At 50.3% G+C, this 23,839-nt stretch overlaps 1 protein-coding gene across 2 annotated transcripts in view; it reads right to left on the bottom strand.

Annotated features, from left to right (window-relative positions):
* LOC149436291 (galectin-1-like) overlaps window positions 1-23,839 on the bottom strand; it is a 391,735-nt gene that overhangs the window by 24,726 nt on the left and 343,170 nt on the right. The window lies entirely within an intron of this gene.

The following is a 23,839-nucleotide window of genomic DNA, read 5'->3' as shown; positions in this document are numbered from 1 at the left end:
CTGACCAGGCCCTGATGTCCATCTGTATACATACAACGCCCTGTTTGTATGTCTTTGTGGTAAGCGCAATAATTTACCGGATCCGTCCACAAGCCTAATTGGATTTTAATCTATTCATTACATTTGTACATTTATATCTTCATCTATATGGAACTATTCATATTGTGATTGATGGTTTACTGTCTTATCCATTTTTACATTGATGGTTGTTATATTATTTAGCGCTGCACACCATTTGTATATTTTGTTTTATTCAAAGGTTTGCAAAATATCAAAACAAACAAATCAGAAAAATAAACCCTCGCCATCCAGGCACTAACTAAACATAGAACTTTACCTCTCTCACTGGTGAAGGGCTTCTCCCCGTCACCAACGAAAACAAAACAAGCAAACCTTTTCTCTTGTTTGTATAACAATTCTCTCTCTCTCTCTCCCCTCCTCCTTCTCCCCCCTCGCTCTCTCCTCCTTCCCCCCTCTCTCTCTCCCCCCCCTCTCTCTCCCCTCCTTCTCTCTCTCCCCTCCTCCTTCTCTCTCTCTCCCCTCCTCCTTCTCCCCCCCTCTCTCTCTTCCTCCTCCCTCTCTCTCCCCCCTTCTCTCTCTCCCCTCCTCCTTCTCCCCCCCTCTCTCTCCTCCTCCTCCCTCTCTCTCCCCCCTCCTTCTCTCTCCCCCCTCCTTCTCTCTCCCCCCCATCTCTCTCTCTCTCCTCCCCCCTCTCCCCCCTCTCTCTCTCCCTCTCCCTCTCTCCCCTCTCTCTCCCCCTCCTTCTCTCTCTCTCCCCCTCCTTCTCTCTCTCTCTCCTCCCATCTCTCTCTCCTCCTCTCTCCCCCCTCTCTCCCCCTCTCCCCCCCTCTCTCTCCCTCTCCCCCCCTCTCTCTCCCTCTCCCCTCCTCTCTCTCTCCCTCCCTCTCCCTCTCTCTCCCTCTCTCCCCTCCCTCTCTCTCTCTCTCTCTCTCTCTCTCTCTCGTAGTAGTATTTCAAATATATGTCAATATATTTGGGAAGAATATTTTTAAAATGTATTTAAAATATATTTTTCTTCCATGTAGGGTGTGGTGCTTTTACTAAGGGATGTGCCATTTTTTATTCCCCGCTTTGCAAGAAAACAAAAACCGGCACATCGCCGCTGTCAGAAGAGAACTTTGTGTTGTCTACATACACAAAGCTCTCTCCTGTCACTCGCTCTCATGTGCCCCCTACCCGTAAATGCAGAATTATGTATATATATATATATATATATATACGATTCTGCGCAGCCAGCCCGCATTGTAGCAGTAAAACCAGGACTTTCGTTCAGCCAGGAATGCAGGGGAACGCAGTCCCGGCACCTCCAGCACTGAATATATGTAATGTCATGGGGTGCTGGATGGCCTATTGATGAGGGAGGAGGTCTATTGTTGTTGGCTGCTGGGAGATCTATTGATGCTGGCAGGGGTCTATTGTTGCTCGAGTGGGTCTATTGTTGATGGGGGGGTTATTTTGTTGCAGAGAGGTGGGGAGGGGTTGGTGGTGCAGGAGTGGTACATGAGTTGCGATGGGTCAGTGGTCTCCAGCAGGCAAAGTAGAAGCTTCCCTCCCTTTTATTCGCTGTAAGATACGTGGTCGGCAGTCTGGTGGTTGTTGGTCTTTGGAGGGGGTAACATTCAGGACCTAACAGGGGGATGGTTTCCTTGGGTGTTAACGATGGGTAAAATATGGAAAATGGAGGCGAGGATTGTCTCTAAGCCGGTGTGTTGGGGCTGGGGGGTCTAGTATAAGCAAAGGCTGCCGCAGTGAACATAATATGTGTTTGGTGCCTTCAAAAACCAACAAGCTCTGGTTGGTCTGTTTTAAGGAACGTTGATATAGCGCCCTCTAGGTTTAGTGGTGGTATTGAAGGGGTTAAAGAGGTCTGTTCTCAACTGGAACCAGTGTTCCTTTAGGATAATCACATTTATAACAGGCTTCAGAAAGTCAAATATCACTTGAAGACAAAACTGCATTTTGTTTTGAGGTGGGGTAAGGGGTAGAGTTGAGGGCGGGGTCAGGGGTGGGGACCTGCCAGGCGGGCTGTACGGGGCTCCATGATTTCTAACAGTGGCCCTGCTGGGCTCCATCAGATCAGCAGAGGTGCCCAGGAGAGCAGAGGAGAGACTTTGTTCCATTTTCAGGACACAGGCAGATAATTCCGCAACGTGTGTTGCACTGGTGTGGTGGTGATCGGGGACACTGTAACCGGTGTGGGGGTGATCGGGGACACTGTAACCGGTGTGGGGGTGATCAGGGACACTGGGACTGGTGTGGGGGTGATCAGGGACACTGTGACTGGTGTGGGGGTGATCGGGGACACTGTAACCGGTGTGGGGGTGATCGGGGACACTGTAACCGGTGTGGGGGTGATCGGGGACACTGGGACTGGTGTGGGGGTGATCAGGGACACTGTGACTGGTGTGGGGGTGATCGGGGACACTGTAACCGGTGTGGGGGTGATCGGGGACACTGTGACTGGTGTGGGGGTGATCGGGGACACTGTGACCGGCGTGGGGGTGATCGGGGACACTGTGACTGGTGTGGTGGTGATCGGGGACACTGTAACCGGTGTGGGGGTGATCGGGGACACTGTAACCGGTGTGGGGGTGATCAGGGACACTGGGACTGGTGTGGGGGTGATCAGGGACACTGTAACTGGTGTGGGTTGATCGGGGACACTGTAACCGGTGTGGGGGTGATCGGGGACACTGTAACCGGTGTGGGGGTGATCGGGGACACTGTAACCGGTGTGGGGGTGATCAGGGACACTGGGACTGGTGTGGGGGTGATCAGGGACACTGTGACTGGTGTGGGGGTGATCGGGGACACTGTAACCGGTGTGGGGGTGATCGGGGACACTGGGACTGGTGTGGGGGTGATCAGGGACACTGTGACTGGTGTGGGGGTGATCGGGGACACTGTAACCGGTGTGGGGGTGATCGGGGACACTGTGACTGGTGTGGGGGTGATCGGGGACACTGTGACCGGTGTGGGGGTGATCGGGGACACTGTGACTGGTGTGGTGGTGATCGGGGACACTGTAACCGGTGTGGGGGTGATCGGGGACACTGTAACCGGTGTGGGGGTGATCGGGGACACTGGGACTGGTGTGGGGGTGATCAGGGACACTGTGACTGGTGTGGGGGTGATCGGGGACACTGTAACCGGTGTGGGGGTGATCGGGGACACTGGGACTGGTGTGGGGGTGATCAGGGACACTGTGACTGGTGTGGGGGTGATCGGGGACACTGTGACTGGTGTGGGGTGATCGGGGACACTGTGACCAGTGTGGGGGTGATCGGGGACACTGTGACTGGTGTGGGGGGATCGGGGACACTGTAACTGGTGTGGGGGGATCAGGGACACTGTGACTGGTGTGGGGGTGATCGGGGACACTGTAACTGGTGTGGGGGTGATCGGGGACACTGTGACTGGTGTGGGGGTGATCGGGGACACTGTGACTGGTGTGGGGGTGATCGGGGACACTGTGACTGGTGTGGGGGTGATCGGGGACACTGTAACAGGTGTGGAAGTGATCGGAGACACTGTGACTGGTGTGGAGGTGATCGGGGGTACACTGTGACTGGTGTGGAGGTGATCGGAGACACTGTGACTGGTGTGGAGGTGATCGGGGCCACTGGGACTGGTGTGGGGGTGATCGGGGACACTGTAACGGGTGTGGGGGGATCGGGGCCACTGGGACTGGTGTGGGGGGATCGGGGCCACTGTAACTGGTGTGGGGGATCGGGGCCACTGTGACTGGTGTGGGGGGATCGGGGCCACTGTGACTGGTGTGGGGGTGATCGGGGACACTGTGACTGGTGTGGGGATGATCGGGGACACTGTAACTGGTGTGGGGGGATCGGGGCCACTGTGACTGGTGTGGGGGTGATCGGGGGGACTGTGACTGGTGTGGGGATGATCGGGGACACTGTAACTGGTGTGGGGGGATCGGGGACACTGTAACTGGTGTGGGGGGATCGGGGCCACTGTGACTGGTGTGGGGGTGATCGGGGACACTGGAACTGGTGTGGGGGGTCATCGGGGACACTGGGACTGGTGTGGGAGGTCATCGGGGACACAATTGACTGGTGTGGAGGTGATCGGGGACACTGTGACTGGTGTGGGGGGATCAGGGACACTGTGATTGGTGTGGGGGGATCAGGGACACTGTGACTGGTGTGGAGGGATCAGGGACACTGTGATTGGTGTGGTGGTGATCGGGGACACTGTGACTGGTGTGGGGGGATCAGGGACACTGTGATTGGTGTGGTGGTGATCAGGGACACTGTGATTGGTGTGGTGGTGATCGGGGACACTGGGACTGGTGTGGGGGGATCAGGGACACTGTAACTGGTGTGGGGGGATCAGGGACACTGTAACTGGTGTGGGGGGATCAGGGACACTGTGATTGGTGTGGGGGGATCAGGGACACTGTGACTGGTGTGGGGGGATCAGGGACACTGTGATTGGTGTGGGGGGATCAGGGACACTGTGATTGGTGTGGGGGTGATCGGGGACACTGTGACTGGTGTGGGGGGATCAGGGACACTGTGACTGGTGTGGGGGGATCAGGGACACTGTGATTGGTGTGGGGGTGATCGGGGACACTGTGACTGGTGTGGGGGGATCAGGGACACTGTAACTGGTGTGGTGGGATCAGGGACACTGTGATTGGTGTAGGGGGATCAGGGACACTGTAACTGGTGTAGGGGGATCAGGGACACTGTGATTGGTGTGGGGGGATCGGGGACACTGTGACTGGTGTGGGGGGATCAGGGACACTGTGACTGGTGTGGGGGTGATCGGGGACACTGTGACTGGTGTGGGGGGGATCAGGGACACTGTAACTGGTGTGGGGGGATCAGGGACACTGTAACTGGTGTGGGGGTGATCGGGGACACTGTAACCGGTGTGGGGGTGATCGGGGACACTGTGACTGGTGTGGGGGGATCAGGGACACTGTAACTGGTGTGGGGGTGATTGGGGACACTGTAACCGGTGTGGGGGTGATCGGGGACACTGTGACTGGTGTGGGGGGATCAGGGACACTGTAACTGGTGTGGGGGGATCAGGGACACTGTAACTGGTGTGGGGGTGATCGGGGACACTGTGACTGGTGTGGGGGGATCAGGGACACTGTAACTGGTGTGGGGGGATCAGGGACACTGTAACTGGTGTGGGGGGATCAGGGACACTGTAACTGGTGTGGGGGGATCAGGGACACTGTAACTGGTGTGGGGGTGATCGGGGACACTGTGACTGGTGTGGGGGGATCAGGGACACTGTAACTGGTGTGGGGGGATCAGGGACACTGTAACTGGTGTGGGGGTGATCGGGGACACTGTGACTGGTGTGGGGGGATCAGGGACACTGTAACTGGTGTGGGGGGATCAGGGACACTGTAACTGGTGTGGGGGGATCAGGGACACTGTAACTGGTGTGGGGGGATCAGGGACACTGTAACTGGTGTGGGGGGATCAGGGACACTGTAACTGGTGTGGGGGGATCAGGGACAAAGAAGTAACGCAGCGGCGTAAAGCAAAAAATGGCCGGGTCAGGAAGGGGGGGGGGGGGGGGTAAATCCTCTGCATTTCTTTTTCGGGTCGGCAGTGGTGGGGGGCATCGTGATTGATGTTGGATCTACTTCGGTGGAGGTTTTTTTTATTTGTATTTTTGATAAAGTACTTTTCCCAGGCTGTCCCGTCTACACTACACTTTTTTTTGTGAATGAGTAGCGTACGCATTCACATGGGGGGGTCTGAGGTACCTGGGTGCGGGGAATGTGGCCTGGTATGGTTTTGGGGGGGGTGCTCACTCACCCCCCCCATCCCTTTCCTGACATGTTGTCACTGGGATCTCACCTTTAGAGCTGGAGGGGGACACATGAAGCATCAGATGGAGGCTATGTCCACCTAGGTAAGTATAATGGGGGGGGGGGAATGAATCCCATACTTCTCTTTAAGGTCACTTCATATATATTCAGTCTATTGAGGACACACTTCATCCAGAGAGAAGATTGGTGGTATACATGCATGGCAAGGAACTATGTGGAAGAAAACTCAGGTCATATCTGTGGAAGTGGAAGGAGTGGAAGTTCTTATTGTGACGGGAGTGACTTTGGGTGGGGGGCCCATGGAACCCAGCTCACTTTGGAGGGGTGGGGAGACCCCTGTCGCAGCTCCCCATGTCCCTATTATGTGTAAGTCACCCTGTGCCTGTTAGCGGTACAGGGTGATCTGTCCTAATATTGTGTAGACATGTATAGGTGGGGTGGGGGGGTTGTTCATTGTTTAATGCCATGTGGTTGCATCTCATTGTTCTATTGTGCATTTTGCTTGGGAGCAAACTATTATGGGATGTATGTGTTTGTGCATTGGCTTGATGGGGGGGGGGGTGTTTCTGGCAGCCCTTCCCCCTGATGGGACTGTCTGCTGATGTGTTTCTTGTTGCTAGATTTGGTTCACCCCACCCTGTGTCCTTATGCAGGGGGGGGGGGATGTTCCCTTGAATGTATATATCTTGTATCTGTGTTAAAAAAAAGTAGTCTATTTCCTGGTTTAATACTAGACTGGTGTTGTCTAGTCCTGTATGGTCAGCGGTGGGGTCCGTGGATGGTGTTTGGACAGGGAAGCGGGAGCCTAACGGAAATACCCGAGTGCAGTTGGGGTCCGGTTCCGTTACACTTATGTACATGGATTTTGAGAAGACAGGCGTTAAATACGAGGGGCGTTCAAGTTCAACCGGGACCTTTCATTTTCCAGGTATAAAAAGGGATGCCGGCGTGGCGGCACTACATGCAGTAGTAAGTGGCAAGTGAGATAAGCCCACACCAAAAAAAAAATAGCCTAAGGGTACATGACAAGAGGGACAGGGGATACAAGGCAGGAAAGGGTTAATGATACAGTTGGTCAGAAAAGGCGGTCACTTACCAGATTGGGTGTTGCTGTGAGTAGGTGGAGCAGCTGGGGGGGGGTTGGTTTACGAGGAGGAGACCAAGAGCGGCAAATCCTTGGGAGCAGCGGATGAGTAGGAATCTTCCCGCCCTGTTGTTCGGACCCTGGGTCCTTTGGCGGTTGGGGTCTTTGGAGGTGGTAACATTTCGGAGCAGTTCATAGCAGTGGCCCATCTAAGGTATGGCGTCCTCTGTTGGATCCCAGTTAATGGGGTATTATCTGGGAAGTGGTAACAAGTTGGTATCTGCAGAGAAGTGGGTTTGACCCCGAGCCGGTGTTTTGCGGCTGAGGATCGTGAAATAGTTATGCAGATACACAACTTGATGTTGGTTTTCAAGTGCCCACCAAGACCGGCAACCTGTATGTTATGGCCATTGGTTCATGTATATGTTTTCCTGTTTGAAGGAATTTTTGGTTTATGTGTTAATGAATGGCCAAGTTGGCAAATTTTCTCCAGATCGGGTCTTTGGTCAATTCTTAGTATACGTTGGGAAGGGTAGCTATGGTGAGATGTAGAAGGACTTGGAGACATATGGGCTATCCTAGTCATGTCCTATTACTCATAGGCGGCCAGTCCAGAGACCATTAATCAAGATGGCAGACACCAGTGTTAGTGCGTGCATGGAACAGCGTGCGGTAATGACGTTTCTTGTGAGCGAAGGCGTAAAACCGATATCTACAGAAGACTTCGACCGCGGTATGATGATGAGGCTCTCAGCCGCGGTAAGACATTTGAATGGTGGAAACATTTCAAAGATGGCCGAACATCCGTTGGTGATGATCCCGGCCATGGTGGTTCCTAGCCCATAGCAATAATTCCTGGGAACATTCAGGGAACGCCTGATCCTGGACCATCGATCGTGAAATCACACAAGAGACAAATCTTTCTGTGGGAACGGTGAACACAATGATGAAGAAGTGAAGCCGGCTGTCCTAGGATGGTTCAGGCGTCCTGACAAATCTTTCTATGCCGAAGCTTTCCAGGCTGGGATAAGTGTATAAAGGTAGCAGGGGAGGATGCCGAAAAATAAATGCAGTTTCCACTCCCCTTGAAACTTGTTCTTTTATTATATCAACTCAAAAGTTCTGGTTTGACTTGAAGGCCGCTCGTAGAATAGGGCTGTATACATTGTTACATTGCAAGGTTGTTTGCTTGTAATATCCACACTTACTAAATGAATTTAGAATATAGAGGCCAGTAGAAGGAGCAGTCTAGCTACAGTTACATTAAACCAGGGCTCAACAAATCCCAGGCGCCAGGTCACCATGGCAACTACAAATTGTGTCCCATTGACTTAATTATTGCCTTAAATGCAAAATAGTGTCCTATAGACTACAATGCAAAATCGTGTCCCATTGATATCAATGCAAAATTGTGTCCCATTGACTTCAATGGAAAAAATGCCTCCCATTGACTTCAATGCAAAATTGCATCCCATTGAATTTAATGCAAATACGCCCCCTATTGCCTTTAATGCAAAATTGTCTCCCATTGACTTCAATGCAAAAACGGGCACTACTGACTTCAATGCAAAACCGGGCACTGTTGACTTCAATGCAAAATCAGGTCCCATTAACTTCAATGCATAAATGCCTCATTGACTTCAATGCAAAATCATGTCCCATTGACGTCAATGCTTTTCAATACAGTTTCCACTCCTTGAAATTTGAAATGTGTTCTTTATTATATCAACTCAAAAGTTCTGGTTTGACTTGAAGGCCTCTCGTAGAATAGGGCTGTATACATTGTTACATTGCAAGGTTGTTTGCTTGTAATATCCACAATTACTAAATGAAGTTTTTTCCCCCTTTTGACTTTAATTCAAAATCGTGTCCCATTGACTGCAATGCAAAAACGCCCACTATTGGCTTCAATGCAAAATCGCACCCCATTGACTTCAGCGCAAAGTCACGTCTCATTGACTTCAATGAAAAAACACCTCACCTTTACTTCAATGCAAAAAGGCCTCCCAGTGACTTCAATGCAAAAACTCCTGTCAATAGCAATCCTATGCGAACACTTATCTCCGCATGCCACTGTATCACTTGCGCATCCGGGGCGCACCGCTGCAAACTTGTACAGGACCCTTTTCATAATGGCACTGAAAACGCAATACCCCGCGGATCGCATCACTGTGAACCAACTCAATAGGAACACATTTTATCTAGCCTGACGGGCGAATCTGTGAGTTTGAAAAGGCATCCAGAATGACATACGTGTGAACAAGGGGCGGCTCCATTCCCACCGCGGTGTTTTGGGATTGCGACAGAATCGCTGTGATCGCAAAACGCATTGTTTTCAACGGTGACTAAAACGCGGTGCAGCTTTGCCGTGATTGTCACGCGGCAAATTGCATCACGTGAATCTTGTCGCCCAAAAGTTGCCTCGCCCCGGGGGCTGACAACCCGCACTATGCTAACCCCCTCCCCCCCCCCGGCTCCGAGATTCAGAGCAAGTTCATCAATTTTCTGCCCGTTGCTGGAGCTTCCCCTTCTGTTCTTTCACTTGTTTCCTTGAAGGAGTTGCTTACCTCTGGGACAGCAGCCAATACTTGCTGAGTGCATTGGACTGATATGGAATCTTTTCTCATGGTGGCCTCTGATTATCCCCTTTTTGCACCATCATCCTCTTAACTGACCGCCCTGAAGCCTGACACACGATTGATCCAAACTGCGGCCTGGTTACCGTCCTACGCTGATAGCACATCTTCCCGTCTCCAACACCCCTCATGTCCATGCTTTCCCTTCTTTCCTCCAGACTGGACATATGAAGTTCCTGCAGTCTCTCCTGATATGTTTGATCCCTCAGACCTTTCACCATTTGTGTTCCCCGTCTCTGGACTCGTTCTATCTCATCAATATCTTCATGGAAGTGAGATCTCCAGAACTGGACACAGTATTCTAAATGAGGTCCAACTAAAGATCCATGTAGAGGAACCAGGACCTCCTTCCTCCCGCCGGTGACCCCTCTAGTGATAGATCTATATAGAGGAATCAGGACCTCCTTCCTCCTGCCGGTGACCCCTCTAGTGATAGATCTATATAGAGGAATCGGGACCTCCTTCCTCCTGCCGGTGATCCCTCTAGTGATAGGATCTATATAGAGGAATCAGGACCTCCTTCCTCCTGCCGGTGACCCCTCTGAAGATATAAAGATCTATATAGAGGAATCAGGACCTCCTTCCTCCTGCCGGTGACCCCTCTAGTGATATAAAGATCTATATAGAGGAATCAGGACCTCCTTCCTCCTGCCGGTGACCCCTCTAGTGATATAAAGATCTATATAGAGGAATCGGGACCTCCTTCCTCCTGCCGGTGACCCCTCTAGTGATATAAAGATCTATATAGAGGAATCGGGACCTCCTTCCTCCTGCCGGTGGCCCCTCTAGTGATATAAAGATCTATATAGAGGAATCAGGACCTCCTTCCTCCTGCCGGTGACCCCTCTAGTGATAGGATCTATATAGAGGAATCAGGACCTCCTTCCTCCCGCCGGTGACCCCTCTAGTGATAGATCTATATAGAGGAATCAGGACCTCCTTCCTCCTGCCGGTGACCCCTCTAGTGATAGATCTATATAGAGGAATCGGGACCTCCTTCCTCCTGCCGGTGATCCCTCTAGTGATAGGATCTATATAGAGGAATCAGGACCTCCTTCCTCCTGCCGGTGACCCCTCTGAAGATATAAAGATCTATATAGAGGAATCAGGACCTCCTTCCTCCTGCCGGTGACCCCTCTAGTGATATAAAGATCTATATAGAGGAATCAGGACCTCCTTCCTCCTGCCGGTGACCCCTCTAGTGATATAAAGATCTATATAGAGGAATCGGGACCTCCTTCCTCCTGCCGGTGACCCCTCTAGTGATATAAAGATCTATATAGAGGAATCGGGACCTCCTTCCTCCTGCCGGTGGCCCCTCTAGTGATATAAAGATCTATATAGAGGAATCAGGACCTCCTTCCTCCTGCCGGTGACCCCTCTAGTGATAGGATCTATATAGAGGAATCAGGACCTCCTTCCTCCTGCCGGTGACCCCTCCAGTGATATAAAGATCTATATAGAGGAATCAGGACCTCCTTCCTCCTGCCGGTGACCCCTCCAGTGATATAAAGATCTATATAGAGGAATCAGGACCTCCTTCCTCCTGCCGGTGACCCCTCTAGTGATAGGATCTATATAGAGGAATCGGGACCTCCTTCCTCTTGCCGGTGACCCCTCCAGTGATATAAAGATCTATATAGAGGAATCAGGACCTCCTTCCTCCTGCCGGTGACCCCTCCAGTGATATAAAGATCTATATAGAGGAATCAGGACCTCCTTCCTCCTGCCGGTGACCCCTCCAGTGATATAAAGATCTATATAGAGGAATCAGGACCTCCTTCCTCCCGCCGGTGACCCCTCTAGTGATAGGATCTATATAGAGGAATCGGGACCTCCTTCCTCCTGCCGGTGACCCCTCTAGTGATAGGATCTATATAGAGGAATCGGGACCTCCTTCCTCCTGCCGGTGACCCCTCTAGTGATATAAAGATCTATATAGAGGAATCGGGACCTCCTTCCTCCTGCCGGTGGCCCCTCTAGTGATATATAGATCTATATAGAGAAATCAGGACCTCCTTCCTCCTGCCGGTGACCCCTCTAGTGATATAAAGATCTATATAGAGGAATCAGGACCTCCTTCCTCCTGCCGGTGACCCCTCCAGTGATATAAAGATCTATATAGAGGAATCAGGACCTCCTTCCTCCTGCCGGTGACCCCTCCAGTGATATAAAGATCTATATAGAGAAATCAGGACCTCCTTCCTCCTGCCGGTGACCCCTCTAGTGATAGGATCTATATAGAGGAATCGGGACCTCCTTCCTCCTGCCGGTGACCCCTCCAGTGATATAAAGATCTATATAGAGGAATCAGGACCTCCTTCCTCCTGCCGGTGACCCCTCTAGTGATATAAAGATCTATATAGAGGAATCAGGACCTCCTTCCTCCTGCCGGTGACCCCTCTAGTGATATAAAGATCTATATAGAGGAATCAGGACCTCCTTCCTCCTGCCGGTGACCCCTCTAGTGATAGGATCTATATAGAGGAATCAGGACCTCCTTCCTCCTGCCGGTGACCCCTCTAGTGATAGGATCTATATAGAGGAATCAGGACCTCCTTCCTCCTGCTGGTGACCCCTCTAGTGATAGATCTATATAGAGGAATCAGGACCTCCTTCCTCCTGCCGGTGACCCCTCTAGTGATAGGATCTATATAGAGGAATCAGGACCTCCTTCCTCCTGCCGGTGACCCCTCCAGTGATATAAAGATCTATATAGAGGAATCAGGACCTCCTTCCTCCTGCCGGTGACCCCTCCAGTGATATAAAGATCTATATAGAGGAATCAGGACCTCCTTCCTCCCGCCGGTGACCCCTCCAGTGATATAAAGATCTATATAGAGGAATCAGGACCTCCTTCCTCCTGCCGGTGACCCCTCCAGTGATATAAAGATCTATATAGAGGAATCAGGACCTCCTTCCTCCTGCCGGTGACCCCTCTAGTGATAGGATCTATATAGAGGAATCGGGACCTCCTTCCTCTTGCCGGTGACCCCTCCAGTGATATAAAGATCTATATAGAGGAATCAGGACCTCCTTCCTCCTGCCGGTGACCCCTCCAGTGATATAAAGATCTATATAGAGGAATCAGGACCTCCTTCCTCCTGCCGGTGACCCCTCCAGTGATATAAAGATCTATATAGAGGAATCAGGACCTCCTTCCTCCCGCCGGTGACCCCTCTAGTGATAGGATCTATATAGAGGAATCGGGACCTCCTTCCTCCTGCCGGTGACCCCTCTAGTGATAGGATCTATATAGAGGAATCGGGACCTCCTTCCTCCTGCCGGTGACCCCTCTAGTGATATAAAGATCTATATAGAGGAATCGGGACCTCCTTCCTCCTGCCGGTGGCCCCTCTAGTGATATATAGATCTATATAGAGAAATCAGGACCTCCTTCCTCCTGCCGGTGACCCCTCCAGTGATATAAAGATCTATATAGAGGAATCAGGACCTCCTTCCTCCTGCCGGTGACCCCTCCAGTGATATAAAGATCTATATAGAGAAATCAGGACCTCCTTCCTCCTGCCGGTGACCCCTCTAGTGATAGGATCTATATAGAGGAATCGGGACCTCCTTCCTCCTGCCGGTGACCCCTCCAGTGATATAAAGATCTATATAGAGGAATCAGGACCTCCTTCCTCCTGCCGGTGACCCCTCTAGTGATATAAAGATCTATATAGAGGAATCAGGACCTCCTTCCTCCTGCCGGTGACCCCTCTAGTGATATAAAGATCTATATAGAGGAATCAGGACCTCCTTCCTCCTGCCGGTGACCCCTCTAGTGATAGGATCTATATAGAGGAATCAGGACCTCCTTCCTCCTGCCGGTGACCCCTCTAGTGATAGGATCTATATAGAGGAATCAGGACCTCCTTCCTCCTGCTGGTGACCCCTCTAGTGATAGATCTATATAGAGGAATCAGGACCTCCTTCCTCCTGCCGGTGACCCCTCTAGTGATAGGATCTATATAGAGGAATCAGGACCTCCTTCCTCCTGCCGGTGACCCCTCCAGTGATATAAAGATCTATATAGAGGAATCAGGACCTCCTTCCTCCTGCCGGTGACCCCTCCAGTGATATAAAGATCTATATAGAGGAATCAGGACCTCCTTCCTCCCGCCGGTGACCCCTCTAGTGATAGGATCTATATAGAGGAATCGGGACCTCCTTCCTCCTGCCGGTGACCCCTCTAGTGATAGGATCTATATAGAGGAATCGGGACCTCCTTCCTCCTGCCGGTGACCCCTCCAGTGATATAAAGATCTATATAGAGGAATCGGGACCTCCTTCCTCCCGCCGGTGACCCCTCTAGTGATAGGATCTATATAGAGGAATCAGGACCTCCTTCCTCCTGCCGGTGACCCCTGTAGTGATATAAAGATCTATATAGAGGAATCGGGACCTCCTTCCTCCCACCGGTGACCCCTCTAGTGATAGGATCTATATAGAGGAATCAGGACCTCCTTCCCCCTGCCGGTGACCCCTGTAGTGATATAAAGATCTATATAGAGGAATCGGGACCTCCTTCCCCCTGCCGGGGACCCCTCTAGTGATAGGATCTATATAGAGGAATCAGGACCTCCTTCCTCCTGCCGGTGACCCCTGTAGTGATATAAAGATCTATATAGAGGAATCGGGACCTCCTTCCTCCCACCGGTGACCCCTCTAGTGATAGGATCTATATAGAGGAATCAGGACCTCCTTCCCCCTGCCGGTGACCCCTGTAGTGATATAAAGATCTATATAGAGGAATCGGGACCTCCTTCCTCCTGCCGGTGACCCCTCTAGTGATCTATATAGAGGAATCAGGTCCTCCTTCCTCCTGCCAGTGACCCCTCTAGTGATAGGATCTATATAGAGGAATCAGGACCTCCTTCCTCCCTCCGGTGACCCCTCTAGTGATAGGATCTATATAGAGGAATCGGGACCTCCTTCCTCCCTCCGGTGACCCCTCTAGTGATAGGATCTATATAGAGGAATCAGGACCTCCTTCCTCCTGCCGGTGACCCCGCTAGGGATATAAAGATCTATATAGAGGAATTGGAACCTCCTTCCTCCTGCCGGTGATCCCTCTAGTGATATACAGACCTATATAGAGGAATCAGGACCTCCTTCCTCCTGCCGGTGACCCCTCTAGTGATAGGAACTATATAGAGGAAACAGGACCTCCTTCCTCCTGCCGGTGACCCCTCTAGTGATAGGATCTATATAGAGGAATCAGGACCTCCTTCCTCCTGCCGGTGACCCCTCTAGTGATATAAAGATCTATATAGAGGACCCAGGACCTCCAATACATCACATGAGAGGCATGACACCCCAGGAATTGTCATTACTGATCCTAGTATGGGGGGGACACGGCACAGCCAGGCGCCCCATAGTGGACGTTCTCTGCTAAAACTGGATTTCTTAACCTCTTCAGTACCAGAACTTTCCTCATAGCCGTCCTGCAGGAAGATGCATTCCACTACATGGGTAACTTGGGACATCTGTGCACCTGGCTATGGGTAGCGTGGAATGCCTGTGTACCTGGCTATGGGTAGCGTGGAATGCCTGTGCACCTGGCTATGGGTAGCATGGAATGCCTGTGCACCTGGCTATGAGTAGCATGGAATGCCTGTGCACCTGGCTATGGGTAGCGTGGAATGCCTGTGCACCTGGCTATGGGTAGCGTGGAATGCCTGTGTACCTGGCTATGGGTAGCGTGGAATGCCTGTGCACCTGGCTATGGGTAGTGTGGAATGCCTGTGTACCTGGCTATGGGTAGCGTGGAATGCCTGTGTACCTGGCTATGGGTAGCGTGGAATGCCTGTGCACCTGGCTATGGGTAGCGTGGAATGCCTGTGTACCTGGCTATGGGTAGCATGGAATGCCTGTGCACCTGGCTATGAGTAGCATGGAATGCCTGTGCACCTGGCTATGGGTAGCGTGGAATGCCTGTGTACCTGGCTATGGGTAGCATAGAATGCCTGTGCACCTGGCTATGGGTAGCATGGAATGCCTGTGCACCTGGCTATGAGTAGCATGGAATGCCTGTGCACCTGGCTATGGGTAGTGTGGAATGCCTGTGTACCTGGCTATGGGTAGCGTGGAATGCCTGTGCACCTGGCTATGGGTAGCGTGGAATGCCTGTGTACCTGGCTATGGGTAGCGTGGAATGCCTGTGTACCTGGCTATGGGTAGCGTGGAATGCCTGTGTACCTGGCTATGGGTAGCGTGGAATGCCTGTGTACCTGGCTATGGGTAGCGTGGAATGCCTGTGTACCTGGCTATGGGTAGCATGGAATGCCTGTGTACCTGGCTATGGGTAGTATGCTAGTTCTGTGCAGTCGGTGTGTGACTTAATATTAGGTGTGTGACAAATTATTCGCTGCTGATTGCCGATCTCATTTCTTGAGGCTCTAATATCTCAGGACAGTACAAATATTCCTCAAATGGCCCCTTTTTGAGAAATCTGACATTCTGAGGCATTTAGTAAGAAGCTCGGGGGGTCTCATGTGGTGGGATACTTCTAATACTGCACTTACGTATAAACCATTCCTGTAACTATCAATGGGTTATTTTCTCCTGTTTGGCCCAGGTACCCAGTGATAGCTGTGGGATCAATCACAGCTGAACATTCATTCATAACAGCTTTGTTACCAATGATCACAGAGCAATAACTGGTCCCCAAGTACCAGGATCCAGATTCCAGTGTCTGGGGACAGCATGGCACCCCTCCCTTAGCCCAAGCTGCCAAAGTGATGTTCATGTTTTGTCTGCAGGTGCCAACCTTCTGCAGTATATACACACTGGCTGGCAACTGCCACTTACCTTTACTATACTGCTGTGACTACTACCACACCCAATGCTACAACTATTACTCCTAATATTACCCCATTACCATCTTGCAATAACTAGTACTACTCTGATCACTACCAATGCCATTACTACCACCACACTACTGCTAGAACTGCTCCCACCCCTCCTCCACCCCTAACTTATCTTATAGCCTCCATACCCCCAGCTACAAACATTACATTCTCTTAACACCACCCTTTCTATGCCTCCACCACTTTACTCCCCATGCTATGTAGTTACTACCCCTAGTCTACTACCCGTACACTGAGACTAAAGCTGCTCCAGCATCTCCTTCCCTGCTGGGGTAGGACTACATTCACTGCCACAACTACTACCTGTACTGGGCCACTGCAGATGACATTTTTCCAGCATGTAATTGTTAAGCTACTTCCACAAAGATCTGCGGCAAAAATCAAAGTTACACTTACGGTAACGCCTTTTCCAGTTGTCTTTCAGGACAGCACCTTGAGAGACCTCGGCTCCTCCCCACCTGAGGAAACACCTCCACCCTAAAGAAAAACACTGTCACTCCCCTACGACCTCAGTTCTTGGACCCGTACCTCCGGTCACCTGGGAAGACATAATATGAGACACCAAAACATACCATAAGACATCTCTCACAACAATTATGCAACAGTGGAGGGTAACCAGTGCTGTCCTGAAGGACTACTGGAAAAGGCGTTCCCGTAAGTGTAACTTTGATTTTCCCCTTTCGTCTTTCAGGTCAGCACCTTGGGAGGATAAGCGAGTACTTACCCCTCGGGCGGGCTCACTGCTTGCAGTACCTTACGTCCGAAGGCCTGCTCCTGCACTGAGACCAGGTCAAGTCTGTAATGTCTAACAAATGTCCCGTAACTGGACCATGTTGCGGCCCTACAAATCTGTCCTGGGGAGGCTCCTGCCTGTTCCGCTTACGTTGCCGCCGTGGCCCGTGTGGAATGAGCCCTGATTCCCTCTGGGACCTCTAGACCCTCGGCCCGGTATGCCTGTTCAATTGCTAGCTTTAACCATCTAGCCACTGTGCGCCTGGAGGCTTTTTGCCCTTTTCTGGCCCCCCGCAAAAGAAATAAAAAATGAATCTGTGCTTCGAAATTCCTTAGTCCTATCTAGGTAAAGGAGCACACACCTTACATCTAACAAATGAAATTTCTCTTCTCTATCCCCCGAGGGATTAGGGTAAAACAAAGGCAAAACTATATCCTGTTCCCTATGAAAATCTAGGGCCACTTTGGGAACAGAGGATGGGTCTGTCCTGAACACCACCCTATCCGAAAAAATTTGCAAATAAGGCGCCCTGATTGACAGAGCTTCCAGCTCACACACACTTCTTGCTGTGGTGATTGCCACCAAGAATACCGTTTTAAACGTGAGGGCCCTTAGGGAGCAGGAACCTAGGGGCTCAAACAGTGGTTCCATCAACACCTTGAGTACTTTTGCTAAGTCCCATTTTGGAAAAGGTCTATTTCCAGGAGGTCTCTGTCTTGCCAGAGCCCTAAACAACCTAATTACCAATGCCTGCTTAGCTTAAGGGGATTCCAGAAACACACTTAGAGCCGAAATCTGGCTCTTGAGTGTGCTGATCGCTAGCCCTTTATCGGCCCCCGCCTGCACGAATTCCAGCACCGATACTAGGCTATGGATATCCGCTGAGGCCCTGTCGCACCATTCTTTAAAGTGCCTCCAGACCTTCCTATAGATGGCTTGGGTTTCCCTCTTCCTGCTAGCTAAGAGCGTGGCCACCAACCTGGCTGAGAGTCCCTTTGCTAACAGGAACTGCTCCTCAGAAACCAAGCCGTCAGTTTCCACCTCTCCACCCTGGGACATAAGACTGGGCCCTGCGACAGCAAATCCTTCCGCAGGGGGTAATACCCTGGAAGAAGCCCCGCCCCCTCCACCAGAAATGATGTCTCCCGCCATCTGGCCCGGCCTGCTCCTATGCCGGCATGCATGGGAGGAGCGGGACTCCTCACCAGACCCCACCGAGGACGCCCTGGCACCTGCAACTCTCCAGAGGGGGCCGGCAGACAGGCTGGTGCCGCTCTTTTGTCCCCCAGAGATCACAGCCCTGCCACCACAGCCTTCCCTGGAGGATAGCAGCCGGCTCTCCGGACTTCACTCCATGCTGCTCCACAGCTCCTGGACCTCAGGCTCCGCTGTCCCCGACGGCATTTGAGAGGCTTCCCCAAGATGTCTCCCCACCGGAGGAAACACCAAAACTGTGGTCAGAGGGGAGTGACTGTTTTTGTTTAGGGTGGAGGTGTTTCCTCAGGTGGGGAGCCTAGGTCTCAAGGTGTTGTCCTGAAAGACGAGAGGGGAAAATATCCATGTGGTGTTACTGTTTTAATATTATTTATTTTTACATAAAACTGAAAATGCAGAAAGCCAGATAAAAACCTCAAAACAATCAGACCCACAACACGAGGGTGAAGCGTTCCATAGTAACCCATTTTCCACACCTTTCAGTCAGGAGCCTGAAATTTTTTTTTTTTTTTTTAAAGACATTAAAGATCAGAATTTTTTTTGGAAATCAAGTAATCAGACTACACAGGCAGAAGAATGTAGCATTAGTAACCATGTGTACCTTCTAAGGCTACATTCACACTTGAGTGTTTTGTAGCTTGAAGCTCCAAAAAAGAAATGCCCGTAGCGAAATAAAGAAGAAATAGCGCAGGGCATACATGACTAGGCCCAGAGTGGGGGAAGGAAGAGCAGAAAGGGTTAAGGTAGCTCCAGGGGGATTTGTTATTGTTAGTGGGGGGTAGCTGATTGGTAGAGGTTTGTGTAGGTGGGGTTTTGCTGCACCTTAGGGTGGGAGGTTCTGTGAGAGGGCGTCAGTTAGCTGGACGGCAAGAGTGTGAGCTTCCCTCCCGCCCTCCCTGTTTGGGTGAGTTTTGGGTCCCTCCGGGTAGAAAGGGGGGACTATGTTGGTTAATGGACGGTTGTTGGTCTTTGGAGGCGGTTCTTATTTGGACGGTGAACGTCACTGGTGTGGGACCCATCCGTGGTATGGGATGCCCGGGGACATTCCCAGTTAACCGAGGTTTAACTGGAAGGTGGTGGTGCTGCACTGTGGACGGTATGGTTGTCTCCAAGCTGGTTGGTTGCGGCTGGAGGCCTAGTGTATATGGTTGTCCGCAGGTGCATTTCGGATCGTTTTGGGGTGCCTTCGAGGACCAACAACAATTCTGGGGGTTTCTGTTATACGGTCTGGTTGGTGGCGGTTGTTGGTCTTTGGAGGCGGTTCTTATTTGGAAGGTAAACAACAATGGTGTGGGACCCATCCGTGGTATGGGATGCCCGGGGACATTACCAGTTAACCAAGGTTTAACTGGAAGGTGGTGGTGCTGCACTGCGGACGGTATGGTTGTCTCCGAGCTGGTTGGTAGCGGCTGGAGGCCTAGTGTATATGGTTGTCCGCAGGTGCATTTCGGATCATTTTCGGGTGCCTTCGAAGACCAACAACAATTCTGGGGGTTTTTCTGTTATAAGGAATGGTTGGTGTATTGTAACTTGAGTTGTTATTAAAAGGCCATGTTGGCCATTTACTCCAAAATTGGTGTTCTTTCTTTTGTTAGTAGAATTGGTTAAGGGGAAGGGGGTTGGTGCGGAACGGTAATGGTGGTAATGGGGAAGTGGACGAGCCTATCTCTGGTGCAATAGTCATGCTCAAAATAAAAATTGAGCTCTATGTGCCTGTGTATGACCAGGCACCAAAAAATTATTTCTCTCCTCAAGTTTGAGCTTTTTGGAACTTGAAGCTACAAGCGGCTCAAGTGTGAATGCAGCCTAAAGGTAATGCAACAAACCTCCAGCAGGAGGGCGCTATAGACTACAGCAATGAATACAGAGTACATTTAGTGCTCAATAGAGCTCACTGGATTTTATTTGAAATGTGGATGAAATTAATTTCTAGCAAAGCACAATGTATGGCTACATGAGCAGCAAGGAGGCAGATTGGAAGGAGAAGAGTACAAGACAGGATAACATTTCTCTCCATCCATTATGGCCATTTCACAAGAGCCGGGATATGGATACGTGGGAGAGGTGGCTCCTCTATTGCAGATTCTTCACTTCAGTGTGACGGACTTGAGCCGGAGGTATTCCACCTGCAAGCAAGAGATCTCCTCTATGGGAAAGCGGACTGGAAATGTGAAAGGATTTCCTGTAGGCAATTGTATGGTGATCTTGTCTTGCTCAAACAAGAAGGAAACATGTAAGAAAAGATGGCAGTGTCAGCTTGCTGGACTATAAAAAGTTCAGAGTGTTGGCTGTAGATACAAAAGACTATCACCAAAATATTCAAACTAAAATCTTTCCATAAGGAGATATGTGCATGTAGCTTATCTTCTGTATTCATGTGTTACAGAAAATTGCAAGTTTGAAGGAACCCTGGGTGAGAATGGCCAGCAGACCCAGACTCCAGAGGTTTCTAGGGGTACCTAGAGTTCTGGCCAATTAGGCTCCCATTTGATGGTACCTGCCTATTTTCTGACCCCCAACATAACTTTGTGGAGCCAGCTTCATGACAAATTCTCACTGTCTGCAAGAGTGGCATTTTGACCACCACTGGAAATTGGGTACAGACTGAAATTGTTTTAGCAGGGGTACCTAGAGATCAAAAAATGTCAGTGGTTCCACTGGGGCCAATGGTGGAGAGGCTGCTGTATGCCATGCAAGCTATACATCATCTACACTACATGCTGAATATTAAACCATGAAAGAGTGTTGAGGTTCTTTTCTACAGGATTCCCTGTCAAATGCCAATCTCCCCCTTCCAGGGGCCCCAATACACATTTGTCTCAGCCATGGCTTAAGTGAGCCCTCAGACAAGGGTCCCATCTACCATGACTGGCTTAGGGTAAAACACAATCTTAAGTTGCAGGCCAGCCCCCCACTACTCCCCAGATTGAGACTTTACAGAGTCCATGTCAGGGATTTCCTTATCCCAATTCCCTCCTCTTCCTAAAATAATCATCCAACATGCATATCAATAACACAAGCTTACACAAAATAGAAGGAAAATGTTACATGAAAACACTTTGCAAGCCAATATCTGACAACCATTAATGTTACCAACAGCAACCATTTGCTAGGTGGTATATCAATGGCAGCATGATGGAATCCATTGCATCTTCCCATGTGGAAGGGTCTCATCCTTCATTGAATGAGCTGAAGGAGTGACCTATTATAGCAATCACTGCATCTTTTAGAGACTGATGTGTCCAATATGAACAGTGATGCCACTTTGCCCCATCCACCATTTTTCCTGCCCTTCCCATTGTAGACATACCGTGGTATCTGATCCTTGCGCGAAGGGGAAGAAGCTTTCCCTCTGCTCTTCTCCCCAGACATCATCCACCTTTGAGTTCAAGATCACCGTACATCCTACTTCAAGGGGAAGTAGGATGTACTGTACACAACTGTATTATACAGAGAGCAGACATCTATTGTATAATAAGTAGCTGAGGACAGAACCGTGACTTACACTTCACAGTCCTCCGGAATGAAGCCCTTCACCTCCACCGAGTGACCAAGTTTGAGGCCGAAGTTATAAAAGGAAAACATCTGTATGGGAGAAAGGAGAGAATTATTACACCCGGTATAATAGAGGGGGGGGGGGATTATTACACCATTTATAGACAGGAGAGACATCTGATGGTTGCACTCAGAATAAGTTTGGGATTTCTGTGGGTGGCAGCACTTTGTGGGAGAGTGGAGGAGCTCAGACATCCCCAGCAGATCACAAATGTCTAATAACACATCAATGACATGACAATATATACATTTTCTCTAACATTCATATCATGTATGCCGGCTGCCCAGACCTTTATAAGGTATAGTCCCATCTACAGACAGCCGGATGGTGCCAAGGCCTGCCCAGCATTCATGTTTAGTAATTGTGTACTTGGTGGGTACAGTATGAGTTGAGTTTTGGTCAGCATGATAGTTTGTCATCATGTGTACATCAATTATCTCAACTGGAGAATCTTCCCTACCCCCAGTTTCCATCCTGCATGGAAAGAGTTAATATGGCACAAATGGATTAACCCAGAGCGGATGGACATGTCACATCTCAGAACCCATTTATAAAACGGCACAGCAAATTATTAGTATAAAACAGAGTGGAAGGCATGGAAATGAGCCACTATGGGCAAGCATGGAGGAGAGGAGGGTCTGAGCCATTCCAGTATATACCCAATATTAAGAAGACCCTGGAAGGCAGACCTAACTGTGCCAGAAGACCAAAATACATACATTACACCCTAAATCATTTCTTGAGGCTCTAAAATCCCAGGACAGTACAAATAATCCTCAAAAGCCCCTTTTTGTGAAATCTGACATTCTGAGGCATTTAGTAAGAAGCTCGGGGGGTCTCATGTGGTGGGATACTTCTAATACTGCACTTACGTATAAACCATTCCTGTAACTATCAATGGGTTCTTTTCTCCTGTTTTGCTGTGTAATTCTGTAATCATTTTATGTTCTGCATTGATCCTTGTCTGCTGTCACAGGGGATGAGGTCCTTCTATTGGCCTAGCCATTGGACGGACATTCGGGGGACAGGGTACTTGTGTGGGGGTGGGAGACTTCTCCTCCCTCCTTGTGCTCTGCTAAAGGGATTGGCTTTTGGAATGCATTGCGCTCCTCATCCAGCTGCTGCTGTTATGGTGGTCCATTGTGGACGGGTGCATGCAGAGTAGCATAGCACCCACAGCTGGTGTGACATCATGCGCCGACCCAACATCATGACATTGGGTGGGGTGCCCAGCCCGTTGGGGTCATATACGGGAGATTTGTTGGCAAAGCTAGATGTGAATACCGGGCTGCTATTTTTGGGACGGTTGACTGCTATGGGCGCTGGGTTTTCCATTGCTATCTTTTGAGCTCTTCTGCCAATATTTATATTGACCATTTGTTGATTTGGAGCTTGGTGGCAGATCTTGGGGGGGGAAGGAAAATTTAAGTGAATGTGAGGGAGGAGCAGAGTTTAATGGTTATGAAGTGGTTAACCATCTGATCATTAGTGATTTGTTACAAATAATCACATGGTACTATGATTATCCCAGGTACTCTGTGATGCTGTGGGCCAATCACAGCTGTTATGAAAATACATTCATAACAGCTTTGTTGACAATGTGATCACATAGCGATAACTGCGCTCCAATACCAGGATCCAGATTCCAGTGTCCTTTGGGGGGGGGGGGGGGTATAGTAGCACCCCTCCCTTAGCCCAAGCTGCCAAAGTGATGTTCGTGTTTTGTCTGTAGGTGCCAACCTTCTGCGGTATATACACTGGCTGGCAACTGCCACTTCTACCACTACCTTTACTATACTGCTGTGACTACTACCACACCCAATGCTACAACTACTACTCCTAATATTACCCCATTACCATCTTGCAATAACTAGTACTACTCTGATCACTACCAATGCTAT

Source organism: Staurois parvus, unplaced genomic scaffold (genome assembly GCF_062004578.1).
Source record: "Staurois parvus isolate SC_StPar_1 unplaced genomic scaffold, SC_StPar_1.0 ptg001381l, whole genome shotgun sequence".
In the NCBI taxonomy this organism is placed as follows: Eukaryota; Metazoa; Chordata; class Amphibia; order Anura; family Ranidae; genus Staurois; species Staurois parvus.
Note: the sequence above shows the minus strand (reverse complement) of the source record. Positions and strands in the feature narration are given on the sequence as shown.